This window comes from Panthera pardus, unplaced genomic scaffold (genome assembly GCF_024362965.1).
Source record: "Panthera pardus isolate Hobbes unplaced genomic scaffold, ASM2436296v1 HiC_scaffold_8, whole genome shotgun sequence".
Lineage (NCBI taxonomy): Eukaryota > Metazoa > Chordata > Mammalia > Carnivora > Felidae > Panthera > Panthera pardus.
Genome location: NW_026527013.1, coordinates 44,914,706 through 44,930,844, shown reverse-complemented (window position 1 = coordinate 44,930,844; position 16,139 = coordinate 44,914,706). Strand labels below are relative to the sequence as shown.

Genomic DNA, 16,139 nt, shown 5'->3' with positions numbered 1-16,139 from the left:
TACAGAAAATAGTCAATAAGTTAATTCCATTCACATATTACATTTTTTACTATATATATATATATATATATATATATATACACACACACATATATGTATGATCATATGGAATCTTATACATATTTTGAAAAATGATTCGTGTGCTTGGAACAGTACTAATAATGGCTGGCATTTTGAGTGCTTATTATTTCTCTGAATGTAGAGTCTAATTTAATGACCATAAGAACTTTATGAGGTGGGTTCTAGAATCATTTTTATAAATGAATAAAGTTCCAGTGAATTTAAGTAAATTGCTTTAAGCCACACAATAACATGTACAGTATCTATGATTCAAATTAAGCAGTGGGATTCCAGAGCTTTCCATCTTAACTACTAATTTAAAGATGTATAAATGCAGGAAAAAATCTGTTACTGAAATGTAATCAATTATTTACTAACTCAGTTAAACCGTCTCATGTATAGTCATGAGAAAGTACAACGTTCTCATTTTAACATAAAAGGCCTAGGACACCCACATTTGAGAAGTCTAATTTCTTGATGTTAAAAAAACAAAAACTGGGGCGTCTGGGTAGCTCAGTCAGTTAAGCATCTAATGTGGGCTTGGGTCATGATCTCATGATTTGTCTCACGGTTTCGAGCCCTGTGGTGACAGTTCACAGCCTGGAGCCTGCTTCAGATTCTGTGTCTCCCTCTCTCTCTGTCCCTTCCCCTGCTCATGCTCTATCTCATAAATAAATAAATATTTAAAGAATTTAAAAAACTATACACACATATTCATATATATATATATATGTATATATATATTAAAATTTAAAAATGAATATGATATTAAAAATATAAGGATTGGGGTGCCTGGCTGGCTCAGCCAGTGGGGCATACGACTCTTCATCTTGGGGTTATAAGTTTGAGCCCCAAGTGTAGAGATTATTTAAAAATAAAATCTTAAAAAATATTATATATATATATATAAAATTTTATTTATATATATAATATATAAAAATATATATATTAAAATTTATTTTATTTTTTAAGATTATCACACACACCTGGAACAAAGAATGTACAAACTTCAAAGTAAGGGTAAATGCATTAAATAAAACGTAAAAGAGAAAAATAAGAATAGAAGGATCTACAGTTGAAACTGAATGTATGCTTGTAATGAAAACAGCAGGATATGGAAATGAGGGGAGACTTCCAGAGGAAAAACATGGACTTTCTAGAAGCACTGACTATCTGTGGAGAGTCTCTGATTAACTGCATTGAGTGAATATTTAGTCAATGTTAATGCTCTTTCTAAACTAAGTACTGAACAGGTTGATTATTTTGAATTCAAATTAAATGCTAAAGAAGTACTCCCTGCTAACATCTGACCTCAGTTCAGTAGGAATGGTCTCTAAACACATCTTATATACTACATAAACTAAATCCCATGGACTTGATTCTTTGAGAGCTTAGAGAGTAAAAATTTTATGCTGATTCTAACATGGTTATTCACTGGATGTCATAAAAGGAAATCAAAAGCAGAAAATCAGAAGGTTTGAGTGACAGTAAATACGGAAAATATATATAAAAATAAATATAAAAACACAATGAGATATGATAGAAGTATGAGAGAAAAGAAACAAAAAGCTGTAAAAATTAAAAGAATACAATGCAATAATCAGTTTCCAGTGGTATCATAAAAATGATCATATACTTGGGAAAATATCAAAGTATGTAGTTTATTTTATAGTATTTTTAATATAAAATAATTTTAAACAACTCTGACAATTAAAAAAGGAATCCTTTAACCCTTTCCCTTTGGTGTTTTGTTTAAAAGATCTAATTATATTAGCATTTTCATTATAATGTTAAAAAATAATAAAGTATTTGCTGTATATTTAATGAGAACACATCTCTATGAAATACCTGAAATCCTTAAGTGAAATGTATCAATTCATCAAACATCACTTAGTATCTATTAGGTGCCAAAATATGCAAGATTCTCAGAAATCAGGAAAAATAAAGTCAAAGGACTTCTACTTTGGAAAGTAGGCAGGGTAGGGCATAAAAGGTAATATAAAAAGGAAAATGAGTGGTCACCAAGGGAGGGGATTTTGCCACATGGTACAACTATGCCATGCAGATATACACAAGATAATTAAATCATCTGTCTTGCAGTCTGTGCTTTCTAGATAGTTTCTGAGATTTCAAGAACATTTAAACACAGCTTTGAGGTTTTTAAAAATAATTTTCATAGCATGAGAAATAGAAAAGTAAACCACTACCCCATATGGGTATGAACAACTGACAGAATTGAGGAGAAATACATGTGGAAGTTATGTTTTAGACATGTCCATCACCAGGCAAGTGGGTAAGGACATAGTGGTAAGAGCATACACCTGATACATGTAACAACATGGATGAATCTCAAAAAATATTACATGGAGCAAAACAAGACAGATGCAAAAAAATGCATTCTTTTCTGATCCTATGTATATGAAGTTCAAAAACAGACAAAATCACTAGAGTGACAGAAGTCAGAAGAGCACATGTCTCAGGACAGGGAGGTGCTGACTAGGAAGAGGTAAAAGAGAACTTTCCTCAGTCAGTGAAAACTGAGATTAATCTTGATCTGGGTGATGGTTAAATGAGTACATATATTGAGCTATACACTTCAGATTTTTTTTTTACAGTGTGTAAGTTGTATTTAAATTGAAAAGGGAAAAATATGCCTCAAAATGCAACTACTGCAGAATCAAAGGTAAAGAGGCACACAACAATGAAATTTATATGACATATGCAAAATAAAGAAACTCAGTATCTTTTCCAAGTGACTTACTTTTCCATAGTAGAATAAAGAAGAAAGAAGAGGGAAGAAGGAAGAAGGAAGAAGGAAGAAGGAAGAAGGAAGAAGGAAGAGGGAGGGGGAAGGTTTAGAATTAAAAAAAAAAAGAAAGCAATTAGTTTAGTGAATGATAGGAAAGGGCACTGTGGAACTCTCAGTTTCTAAAATAAAGTTACCTTCTGAAAAGGTATTCCATAAAACTAAACGGAGTGATCTAAGGTTGCAACTTGTCTTTCTCCAGAACAAATGTACTTAATTAGGATTTTATTAGTTTATGCTTTTAGGTATTATAATAAATAAATCAATATTTGTACAGAAATAAATATGTGTCTCCAAGTCAGTTTGCAAGTTAACTAAATAATAAGGTGGAGATTGGTCACATTATCACCACCATTTTAATGGTAGACTGGAGCTTACTCTGAACACCCAAAATTACAAAAGCACAGCTAAACTAATTAGGGACTTAAGGAATAGTTCTGAACTTTATTAATACCACACATTGGTAAAAACAACATTTAGTTTTGTTTGACCAAGATATCACTACATCTTGAATTACAGCTTCTTAAATATGAAAACACAGAGAGTTAATTTATCCCTAAACTTATTCACATGAATGAACTGACCTAGTCTTTGATTTCTGAGATCTCAGTAAAGGACATGTATTATAAAGCAATAACATAAAAAAATATATCTGAATTGACTTCCATTGTTGACACATTCTGCAGAACCCCAGTTTTCCACAGCAGTTTTCGCCCTTGTTTTCCACAGCAGTTTTATTTTGGCTACCAGCAATGAAATCGGCTATATAATACATGAGGATATGGGAGAGAATATGAAAACAGGAGAGTAAGAAAGGTATCTTCAAATATCCTCTGAGAGGATAAAAATGGAAGATTACCATTTCACAACTGTCAAGAGAAGGGATTAATTTTAGATCATTTTCTATTTCTACTGCCTGATGTGGTAGTTAGATGAATAGAAGGCCATTGTCTTTATTCATTAATTTCAAGAGACTGTTAGAAGATGGAAATCTTTTGGAATTATTATGCCTCTGTAACAATCTTATCTAAAAACTTTAACTCTTAGAAAATACTTTTCTCTTCTAACTGTAAATGTTGTCAGAAGGTTGAATCAGAGACAGGCTGTCAACACAGATTTTCAATGTCTGTCCCACAAAGTTCATTTGAGGGTCTTTTGTCTTCTTACACTTACCAAGATAGCATTTTATCAAAAAGAACATGATTTAAATCAGATAAATGTTTAAATGTACTTATTTCTGATGTTTCTCATTAGCCAACAGTAGATTAAAGACTATCCATAAAACTACCAAATGATGAAACTATGATACTGCTAACTTAGTGTATCCTTCTCCAATACTCGAATTTTTATCAGTGATCCAGTCGAATCCTATCATGATGTGGTGACTAGACACTGACAAAGCCATGCCAGTGAACTAATTCCTGCAGAAACTATCAGTTCTGAGGTCAAAAGAGCAAGAAGACAATGTCCCTATAGGAATGTATGTGTATAAATTATTTTTAAATTAGATAAAAATATTTTTGTAAATATTTAAACATACAGAAAATAAAAATTAAATATATATTTCAACATATGCATACTTTTTCATAAATGTATAATGTATAAATACATAATATATGTGCATTCTTCTTTCAAATAGAGAATAGGTTTCATGAAACATGTTTATGTCTTTGAAATTCATATTGAAATGCAGCCAAAATATTCTTGCAGAAATGAAATAAAAGAGATTGAAATGGGATCTGAAAATAAATGTTGACCACAAAGTTATGAGTCCATAGTTACGAATTCTTTTATATATATTTAAAATTATTATATGCAACCTTTAAAGCAGGAATGAAAAGACACTTGGAAATTTTCAGAACTTTAAAAAAAGGAAAAAAAGGTTTTTGTTAAATAAAATCTACAGGATGAGTAGTGTGCCTTAATTCCCTGAAATTCATAAGATTTGAGAAGATGAACCCAAAGCTATAATTTTGCTCCCCTTAAATTTTAGGTGTGTAAACACAGGTACAGTTCATTTGCTTTTAATGATAGAGATGTGAAAGATATTCTCATAATGCAAAGATCTAATCTGACTGATTAGCTGAAGAGTTTTCTATGATACAAAATCTACCATATATGTGCAAAAATAAATTACAAAGTAAGTCTTGAAAATAACGTTCAAAGCGTAGTGTTTAACATTATGAAATCTTCAGTAAGTTATAAACAGGCATGGTCTCAGTCTCCCCATCTATACAATGAAAGGACTGTTCTAAAATTGCCTCTAAAATCTCTTCTAATTCAAACTGAGATGACAGTGACATTATCACATTCGATACTATGATGAAGCTATTTTCACTTGCTGTTAATCAACATAGTATTTTTGTCTTTTGTTCTTTATTCTTTCTTACTTTTCCAGTGTGTCATTCTGAGAAAAATTGGGAACTTGTGTCTTAACAATTTACTGAAATGAACCATATGCCCAAATATATACACTGAAGATTCCCTTCATCTACAACCTCTATTTATTATATAAACCACAACCATGTTTCCAAGAGTGACTCTCGGTGTCCTTCCATTAGCAAATTGCTGGCATGACTTTCCCTAAATGAGAATTATAAATTATACCTCTTACTACTTTTTTTTCTAAAGTACATTTTCCTAATATTTAATTTATAAATCATTTCCCAGATGTATTAGTAATAAATGGTTGAAGGCGGCAGACAGGTCTCCAGCAAGAAAGTATCATGCTTGCTGTTTACTGGGAGGCCTCATTAAAAAGGCATCAAGAGAAAGCAAAATAAAAACAACCTTGTGAACCTTTGTAATTGGTCTCAAGGGATATGTAGCTCTAAGGATATCAGTACAACAATGCCCTATTCCAAACTCCCTCATAGGTTGTACAGAAAATATTTCTTTGGTGATATACTATTTAAATAAGACAGTTACTTATGATCAGAATGAAAATAAGGCAAAAAATAAATGCTTCTTGGTTTCAAGTATTTTATTACCAAAACAGTATTTTTTATAAAATGCTCATCCGAATCCTTTTGAGCTATCACGCTGCTGAGAAATGAAGTAATTTTAAACAAATGTATCAGAAATGTTTCCTATGTATGTAGAAGTATACAGATACATACATACATTGAATATATAATATACACACATATATTATTCGTGGCGTGGTAGTCAATAATTTAGACATATCACATATGGATTATTTCATGAAGATTTATCACTTACAGTGATTAACCTTTCAATATACTGGTTTTTAAAATACCTTTTATGGGACATCTGGGTGGCTCAGTCATTTAAGCGTCCAACTATTGGTCTAGGCTCAGATCATGGTCACACAGGTTCCTGAGTTTGGGCCCCGCATCAGGTTTCACACTGTCAGTGAGGAGACTGCTTGGGATTCTTTCTATCCTTTTCTCTCTCTCTGTCCCTTCCCCACTCACCTCTCTCTCAGAATAAATAAACATAAAAAATAAAAATAAAATAAAACAAAATAATAAAATAAAATAAAATAAAATAAAATAAAATAAAATAAATAAAATACTTGTTCTTTTGAGAATCTCCCTTGTAGAGATAAGGACAACTTTTTATAATTGCTTTTGTTACCCACCAGACATCAAAATTTGACATTGTGACTTATTTAGAGTATCAATTTTTACATATCACACTATTTTTACCTTTTCATGATCAAAAGAGTGGTATCATACCATATGACAGATGAAGAAGCAAGTGCAACAAATGTGGTCAAATGAGGCACGAGGGTCAAATTACTAAAATATAGACATACCACCAAACTCTCACTCCAGTGTTCTCTGTATTTGTTTTATGATTTTTCTCTGTTTTAAGACATTCTTCCATGTAGTAAGATACATTTACGGCAGTTATTTTCAGAAATTAGCAGATCTTGGTTGATCCACAGATCAAGTGGTGTGTAAAATGGATTTACAAAGGAAAAAAAAAAAAAAGGAAACCCTAAAATATGTCAAATATCAACACGATTCTTTAGATATACGTTATTTTTCAGAAGCTGTCTGACAACTGATTAATCTCAAAATTTATTCCTCTTTGTTTTGAGCTAAACATGTTATAATTAAAAGTAACTTCCTTTTTCATGGGCCTTCTCTCTTCATGCAAATGTACCTGCTACATGATTAATCACGTTGATCTATAACCACCAGGTTCAAATACTCACACATGAACCAAACACATGAACTGAACATTTCAGATGCTTGATTTTTAGTATCTGCTTTATGCAAACAAAAACAAAAAACTAACATGAGGTCCTAGAATCCAGAGCACCAGATTCAATTTTTTTTTCTCATCTTGGTTCACCTCCTAGTATAATCATATACACATTTATTTGCTGATTCACAAGTAAATTAGGACTAATAATACTCTAGGAGGTAGTTTGAACATTTTAACTCAGATATTAGCTATACAATTAAGTATATATAACAGTTCTGATCAGGTGATCAAATAAATTTGTTCTTATATTTATATATTTCTTTTGGGAAAATAATACATGTTCAAAATAACAAATACATGAATTAAAACAGAAAAATAAAATTTACCCGTTATCTTACTTTCAAGAAATCATTAGGCAGTATTTTCTTATAATCCCTTCTGGTTTTAATTCATTTTGTTACATTTAATAACATTATGATGAACTTTTTCACATATAATGTCTTGGTAGAATCTTTGTTTATTAAATTAGACTTAAAAAGCAAATGACCAAGTGGCACCGGGGGGCTCAGTCTTTTAAGTGTCCGACTTCAGCTCAGGTCATGTTTTCACATTTGTGAGTTCAAGCCCCACATCAGGCTTTGCTCTGATAGTCTAGAGCCTGCTTGGGATCCTAGATCTCTTCCTCTCTCTCTCTCTCTCTGCCCCTCTCCAAATTGTGCTCCCTCCCTTCCTCCCTCCCCCTCTCTCAAAATACTAAATAAATTAAAAACTAAAAAAAAGCAAATGAACAAAAACCTGTGGAACAACCCATTAACAAAATATTTTCCTCATCATCCAAATCATACAAGTATAGTAAATACTGTTTAGAGCAATAGTTACTGAATTGAAATCCAATTAAAAGCTATGCTGAATAGACACAAAAAGACAAATATTATATGATTCTACTTATATGAAATACACAGAATGGGCTGATTCACTGAGACAGAAAATAAATCAGACATTATCTGGAGGTCAGGGTGGGAGTAATGGAATGTTATTCCTTAATGATTCCCTATGGAGGTGAGGAAAAACTTTGGAAATAGTGGTGATGGTGGTACAATATTGGGAACGTAATTAATGACATTCAATTGTACACTTAAAAATTATTAAAACAGCAAATTGTATGTTATATATATTTTACCACATTTTCAAAAAGATGCATGAGTCAACACATAATAATTAAAATCTAATTAAAGAGAATTTTAAACATAAATATGTAACAGAGGCAATATTATAATATATAAATGACTAGTTAATAGTATATTATTATAAAATAATATATAATAATATTAGCAATATGTTAAACACTCTGATAAATGCTTACTTGCTGTATCATATTCAAAACTCACAATAAGTCTGTAAGTACTAAAAATAAAGAAACTGAGGTTTAATAAACAGTTAAGTTTTACTTGGTCATACAGTCTTAAATGGGAGAATCAGTACTTATACCACATCTGTATGAGTTTGAAGCCACTGCTTTTAATGATTATGGTATATAAGTTATATTTCATATGCTGTGTCTCTAACAGTCTCTGTGTTGTTAGGCCTACTTTAAGGATATGTAAATTGAAGCTTAAAGAGGTTATGCAAGTGTGCAATGTTATTAGAAAGCTAGTCAGCAGAAGAATCAGATTTCACAAAAAATTATTTTAGACTAAAAATGGCAAAAATAGTACAGAGAACTCCCAAGTATTCTTCATCCAGCCTTCTCTGGGTCAACTGTGAAAATATAGTGCGAATATCAAAACAAGAAACAAGCTTCAAAATTTATTCAGATTTTATCAGTATTTTCCTAATGTCCTTTTCCTGTTCCATGACACAATATAATGAAGAGTACTAGTAAACAATTTTGTACACTGTCCCTTGAGTAATTGTATACAGTGCCTGATATCTTCTCCTGATTAGATTGTGGCTATATATTTTTCTCAAGAATAAAAGTGATGTGCCCTTCAGAGTATCATGTCAGGATACGTAACGGTCCCTATGTCCCAGCATGAGTGATGTAACCATGATCACCTCATTCAGATAGTGTCTCCCAAGTTTTTCTACTGTAAAGCTCTAACTGTCCTTTTTATAAAGAATAAATACTTGGGGTGGGGCATCCTTTGGGAGTAAGAAAAGTTTGTTTTTCCTCAAACTTTTATCCACCAGTTTTAGAATCCATCAGTTGGCCTTGCCTATGACAATTAATCCCATGGTTTCCTAATGATGATGATCCATCTTCTTTATTCCTTATACAATTGAATTCCTCCATGAGAAATACCTGTGTATTCTCTCCTACCTATTTATCTATGTATCTCAGTATTGGCTCCTGGATATTTAGTTGATTCTATGGGCTACAATTCACTATTATACCAGTTTATTGGGTTGCTCTAGTTTTTTAGCTTTCGACCTTAGGAGCTCTCCTATGTTTCTGCCTGTGTGCTGACATGACCCCATCCTTTTAAGTACTTCCTTACTTCTTTGGTGCCAAAGCTGCTCCAAGCTCATCTTGTACTTTTTCTGCTACAGCCCTGGAATCAGCCACTTCTCCAAGGATTCCTTGGACAATGGCATTTAAATACCAAGATCTAGGCTCGGCATGCCCATTGCTACTGCAGTATTATTGCTTCTAAGTCCTCTCAAGTAAAGAAAGCTTGGAAATATATGTATTATACTCCCAAAGAGCCCGGTATTTAATCCAAGCATTTTTACCCTCCCAAATAATCTCCTCACCTATTCTGGATCTGATTTGTAATCTGTGAGGATTCACAAGTCAGGAAGGGATAAAGAAATAATAAGTCAATTATATAAATAATTAAAACAGGAAGAGTAAAATAAAGGCCTCCTTCTTTTTAATCAGGTTAAGGACTAGCAGATGTTCCTTACGCAGCCAGGAACTCCAATATGCTTTAAATTACAAGTCTAGTACATCTGAGAAAAACTTTTAAGCCCAGTGCCTTTGTTTCTGTAACTGTGAAATGGGTTGATTATCTCCGGCCCCAAGAGATATCATGAAAACAATGCAAGGTAAGAAACGTGAAGGTATTTTGTAAATTCTCAAATACATGATTTTGAGAGCATATTGATGTCCAATATGAAAAATGCTTAATACAAAAAAACATTTCCCAGGATATGAAGGCAGAATTCTAAATATGTCCCTTTAAGATTCCCATTCCCTGATTATTCCATCAAACATGAAACTAGGTCCTGTTATGAATGTACTTTGCAGACAGAATTAAGATTATTTATCAGCTAACTTCAAAATAGAGAAATTACTGTGGATGATTACTGGGCCAATAGTAATCACACCAGTCTTTAAAAGCAAAAGACAAAGTAGAAGAGTCCATCAGATGTATGTGAATAAGATGAGGCCAGAGAAATGAGGCAGAAGGCAAGGGCAGAGAGAGGTGTGAAAAAAACCTGACCCATCATTTTTGGCTTTGAACAGGATCATCAGCCATGGTATATAAGAAGACTTCAAGAGCTAAGAATGACTCCAGACAACAGCCAGCAAGGAAACAGAGATCCCAATCCTAAAATCACATGAAATTGAATTCTGTTAGCAGCTTAAACAATCCTGGAAACAGATTTTCCCCTATAGCTTAGGAAGGAAGGAAAGACAGGAAGGGAGGAAGAGAGAAAGGAGGGAGGAAAGAAGATACAGAGGAAGGAAGCTTGCTGAACCCTTGCTTTCAGCCTTGTGACAATTTTAGCAGAGATCTATGCTATACTCACATTCCTGACCCATGAAAATTGTGAGCTGATACATGGATACTGTTTTAAGTCATTACATTTGTTTTTAAAGATTTTTTTTAATGTTTATTTATTTTCCTGAGAGAAAGAAAGACAGAGCAGGAGCGGGAGAGGTGCAGAGAGGGAGACACAGAATCCGAAACAGGTTCCAGGCTCTGAGCTGTCAGCACAGAGCCTGACATGGGGCTCAAATCCATGAGTGGTAAGATCATGACCTGAGTCAAAATCAGACACTTAACCGACTGAGCTACCCAGGAGCCCTGTAAGTCACTACATTTGTGATCATTTGTTACAGCACCAATAAAAACAAACACATGAGGTTTCTACACAAGAAAAATGATCTAGAAAAAGGAAATAATTCTTTTCATAATCTATGTGAGCCATAGTGCCCCAGACATAATGACAACTGGTGATAGATAATATGAGACAGAAACATGTGATGTGAGAAAATTTAAAAAAACTGAGATAGTATTATGTGAACAATTCACACTTACAGGATCCACTCTATAATTTCATTTGTCTTTATTTGAGACCTATATGGGTCACAAACCTATCTACACCCATTTTCTAAAGAGAGTAAAAGAACACAAGACTTAGATTTGTAATCTCTCATAAAATGTAATCCAAGCTGTATATAGCCCAGTCATTAGCCAAGTGAACTTAGGCATTCCATCACCTCCAAACTTTAATCTCCACATCTTTAATATGGGTGCAAACAGAAGCTATGTGGGTTTAAGTGAGATAACGTAAATGTAAGTTTTTGAAAATGGAAAGTACAAAAACTGTCATGAGGTTTGGGTACATTACTGATTTTCAGAAACTGACCTAAATAGTTGCTGGCAGTCAGATTAGCCTACACTTTTAATATTTTAAGGCTGATCTACAAACATGCATTTTAACGCTGATCTCTTTGCATATTCTCCAACTTTGAAATTATAAATTGAATGTGTTCGGAGGTAGTTTGTGACTTCTAAAGAAAGCAGGAAGGAAGGAATGGAAGGACTCAGACTAACATTATGCCAATCTGAAATCTTCCTATCAGTGAAAAGGATATTAAGTAAGGAAATTAAAAAAAAAATTTCCTATGTTGCTTATTAAGGGTTGAGGTATCTCTCCCTCTCCGCCAAGTTCGTGTGTTGAAGTCCTCATTGCCAGTACCTCAAAATGTGACCTAATGAGTTAAAATGAGTTTATACTAGAGTAGAATGGGCCCCTGATCCAATATTACTAGTGTGTTTTTAAAATGGGCATAGTGGACATACACACATACACACAGGGGATATACCATATGGAGATGTAGGCAAAGAGGAGGGTGACACTTCTATATGCCAAAGAACATAAAACCACGACGGCAAACCACCAGAAGCCAGGAAAAAGGCCCAAGGCAGACTGTCCACATCTCTCAGAAGGAACTACCCCTGTAGAAACCTTGATCTCAGATATCTAGCCCTCGGACGTGTCAGACAATAAATTACAGTTGTTTAAACCACCTAGTTTGTGTTATTTTGTGATGGCAGCCCAGGCAAACTATGGCCGTCCTCCATTCATGAAATAAGATACATAGGGAACTACTGCAACTGCCATTAACCTGCAAAGGGTATGAACTTTCAAATACTCTGAGGACATTTAATTCTTTTAAAAAAAATCCCTCAAACCATAAAAAAGGTGGGAACTGTTATCGCTGCATTTTACAAGAAAACAGTAGAGGTAAGAGAGTTTGAAAGGCTTGCTTAAAATCAACGAGATGGAGGAGGAAAAGCTTGAATTTGAACCTTTGAAGTTTGAATCCACATTCCCCTTCACTATGTCATTCAGTCAATTTCCATTTGGCTCAATTCCTCATATTTATCCCTAAACTCAGATGGGAGAATCTAGCAAACAGAAATGATAAGGGAGCTCGGCCCTTAGACTGTATGTTTGAGACAAGGGAAAGTCCCATTAAATTCAACTGCAAGGGGGCCAGGGGGCAGAACTGGAAGGCAGGGTCCAGCTGTCCTGGTGAGGCAGTTTCCACAAGCCCGTTGTCTTAATCAGTTTGTCAAAGCAAAACTGCTTGAGCTGTTCAAGTACAGTTCCAGGACAGCATATGTCAGAGACCTCATCTTTGTCCAATTCTGTTTTATTAGATTACAGTCCAGCAGATGTTCTTTCCCCCTGGAGGAGCTCTAACATATTTTAAATTCCCAGCCTCGCTCCCTTGAGAAATACTCAAAATCCAGGTACTATTTTGCCGGTGAACAAAACTGCTTCTGTAGGATTAAAACATTCAATCTCTTGGGCTTTTAGTTAAAGTTTACCTGGTAACGCACTGTGGTGAACAAATAGCCACACTCGTATGTTGAAAGTTTTAACCTCTACAAAGTTTGCAGCTTATCTGAAGAGCAAACTATTAACTATAGAAGCAATGGACTTGTAATCCCTGAAGAAAACATCACAGTAGGTAGGTGAGTAAAAATGAAACCATTCTTTTTCTTATTTGCTTCCCTCCCCTTGAATTACTTGGATTGTCTCCATGCCTCATCCCACTTGAGGAAACTAGAAAAACCGAAATAACAGAAACCTGTTGTTATTTTAGAGGGGAAAAAGGTGAGAAGTTGTGAAATAATTTACACACAAAAGCATATGCAAGTAAAAACTACTTTCTGTTATCTTAACTTCTGGGGTAATACTCAAAATAACCACTATGCACCATTATCCACAAATATATGAGAAATTTCTGAATATCAGCAAGGAACTGTTTATTGATCTCTGAGGAAATATGTTGCACTAAAAAGGACATTAAACAACAAGTCAGAAGACCTGATCTCTGTATCTGGCTCCACCATTAACAAGCTCTGTGACCTTCATTCCAAGGCCTTTTGATTAACTATCTCCCCATTTGTGTAATGAACTACATGATCCCAAAGGTCTACTTCTAATCTAATATCAATAGATCCAAATAACGGACACTCCAAAGTCTAGCTAAGAAGTAATTCTTAAAACACGATTCTGGAAAATTTGGAGAATAAACTAATTCCAAATATAAACTGATGAAAGTGGTAACAACCAGATCATTTTCATCGTAACATTTGGTATACATACCTGGCACAAAAATTAAAATTGAATGACTGATTATCATGTGCTATGTTCTGTGCTAGTTTCTTGATGCACTCACACCTATCATGTAAAAATTGTACAAGAGAACTTTAATAATGCTTCCTCAAAAGGGGTTAATTTTAAGATAGTGGAGGAAGAGAAAAGCGGAGAATATATCTTAACTTAGGAATGCAAAGATGGAGGGGCACCTAGGTGGTGTAGCTGGTTGAGTGTTCAACTCCTGATTTTGGCTCGGGTCCTTATCCCAGGGTCCTGGGATTGAGCCCCATATTGCGCTCGGCGCTGAGTGTGGAGCCAGTTTAAGATTCCCTCCCTCCCACTCGTTTTCTCTCTCTCTAAAAACAAAAAAAAAAAAAAAAAAAAGGAGAAGTAGAAGAAATGTAAAGTTCAAGAGTACGGGGTGTTTATCCTCTTACATACAGCTTAATTCAAACAGTTGCAAAGTAGTTGTGGAAAAACATGGAATAAAACTCATTACAAAGATAGTTTCTTTGCTTTGAGACACAAGATATTACCAAATATTTAATTTTTATAATAGACATGATTTTTGTACCATCGCACAGACACAGCCATGTAGAAAATATTAATATTTTATTATTATTTTGGAAACATCAAGTTATTATTAAATCTATGTTATATCTATTTAACTTATTGAAGCAGCAGTTAGAAGTTGAGCTATATTACTTATCTACTTATCTAGAGAAACACAAACACACATCAGGTGGCAGGGGAAGATTCAGTGGTAAACGTGATTCTAAAACCCTGTAATGAAGTTCAGGGGGGAAAAAAAGGATATTACGAAAAAAAGGAGAAAAATTCAAAATAATATAGAAACGAGTTTCTGGTTTTGTCACAATAGAAATGTTTACAGTAAGAAAAATACTTCATTGTGGTATTTCTAAGAAACTTCTCTGAAAAAGTTAGGTCTTGAAGGAGAGAAGGTGCTATTGTACTGAAGGCCCAGAATCCAGAAATCCTTGAAGGACTGATTTTCGAAGTGTAGAAGTTAATTATATAAATATTTCCTGGGAAACCTAACCCCATAATTAGTCTCAGTTTGTCTGCCCACATTAAATTATATTACCTGATATAGGCTGTTACATTTCTCCTTGATGTATTTCATAACTAATGAAATCACTCACATTTATTGATTCTATTTGAAGAAAAATGGGAGGCTACTTTTTACAAGTAGATTTCCACCACAGCATGATTATGTGGTGAGTTGGTAATGACAGAAACCATTTGATTTTTACTCTTCATTAAAAATAAATATACATTTAAATAAGATTCATGGTTACTCTACTAAGAATCCATATAACAGACCAAATCCCTTATTACTCTAAACTAGAATTAATTGCAGTGAATTTGGAAAAACATAAACCATGCTGGTACAATACGTGAATGCAGTAATAAATTTACTGAGCATTTACTACATGCAAGGCAAGTACAAAGTATTTTATATGCATTGATTCATTCAATTTTCTCAATCAAATTACATAAGTTAGTAATATCTTCATTTACAAATAGGGAAAGACAAAGTCTCAGAGAACTTATATAACTATTAACTGCTAGAAAGCAGCACAGCTTATTTTCAAAATCAGCTCTTTCAAATCCCAGGCTGAAATAATAAATGGATTCTAAGACATCTCTTATTTAAAAAAAAATCATCCAGTACATAAGAGCTGTCTTGAAACTGTGGCCACAAAAGTTATAATGGCTCAAAACTTACATAAGTAAAATTAAACTTAAAGACAGCACCAGACAGGGTCTAGCAAGTGAACAACATTAAAATGCTTATCATGGCTGAATAGGGCCAGAGATCTGAAATCTAGAGACCAACCCCACAGACTAACCCAGAGCCAGGGAAAATCAGAACAGAAAGTGATCCCAGAAAAACTGACACAGATAAGGGGCAGGAACAGCAGGGGCTCCAACCAAAGGAATAGTTTTTCTTCCCCAGTTCAATAGCTCTTTAGTAGAATAATGCCTGGGTTGGGCCAAAGGATACTCTCTGCGAATTGCTTTTCTCCAAACTGCTGTCCTGTTGCTAAGTTATTATCGATTTTAAACTTAACATCTTTCACTGGATAACTGAAAACTTAAGATTCATCTAAAAAACTGACCCATGAAAAAGCCTGACCTCTATATTCTACAGTTCCATTGAAAATCCAAATGCATAATGCAAACCTCTGGTAAAACTGAAGGTAGGGGGTCAAATTTGGTT

At 33.8% G+C, this 16,139-nt stretch overlaps 1 protein-coding gene across 5 annotated transcripts in view; it reads right to left on the bottom strand.

The window, feature by feature from the left end:
* LOC109254642 (contactin-4) overlaps positions 1-16,139 on the bottom strand; it is an 893,345-nt gene that overhangs the window by 594,371 nt on the left and 282,835 nt on the right. The gene's annotated exons all lie outside the window — the stretch shown is intronic.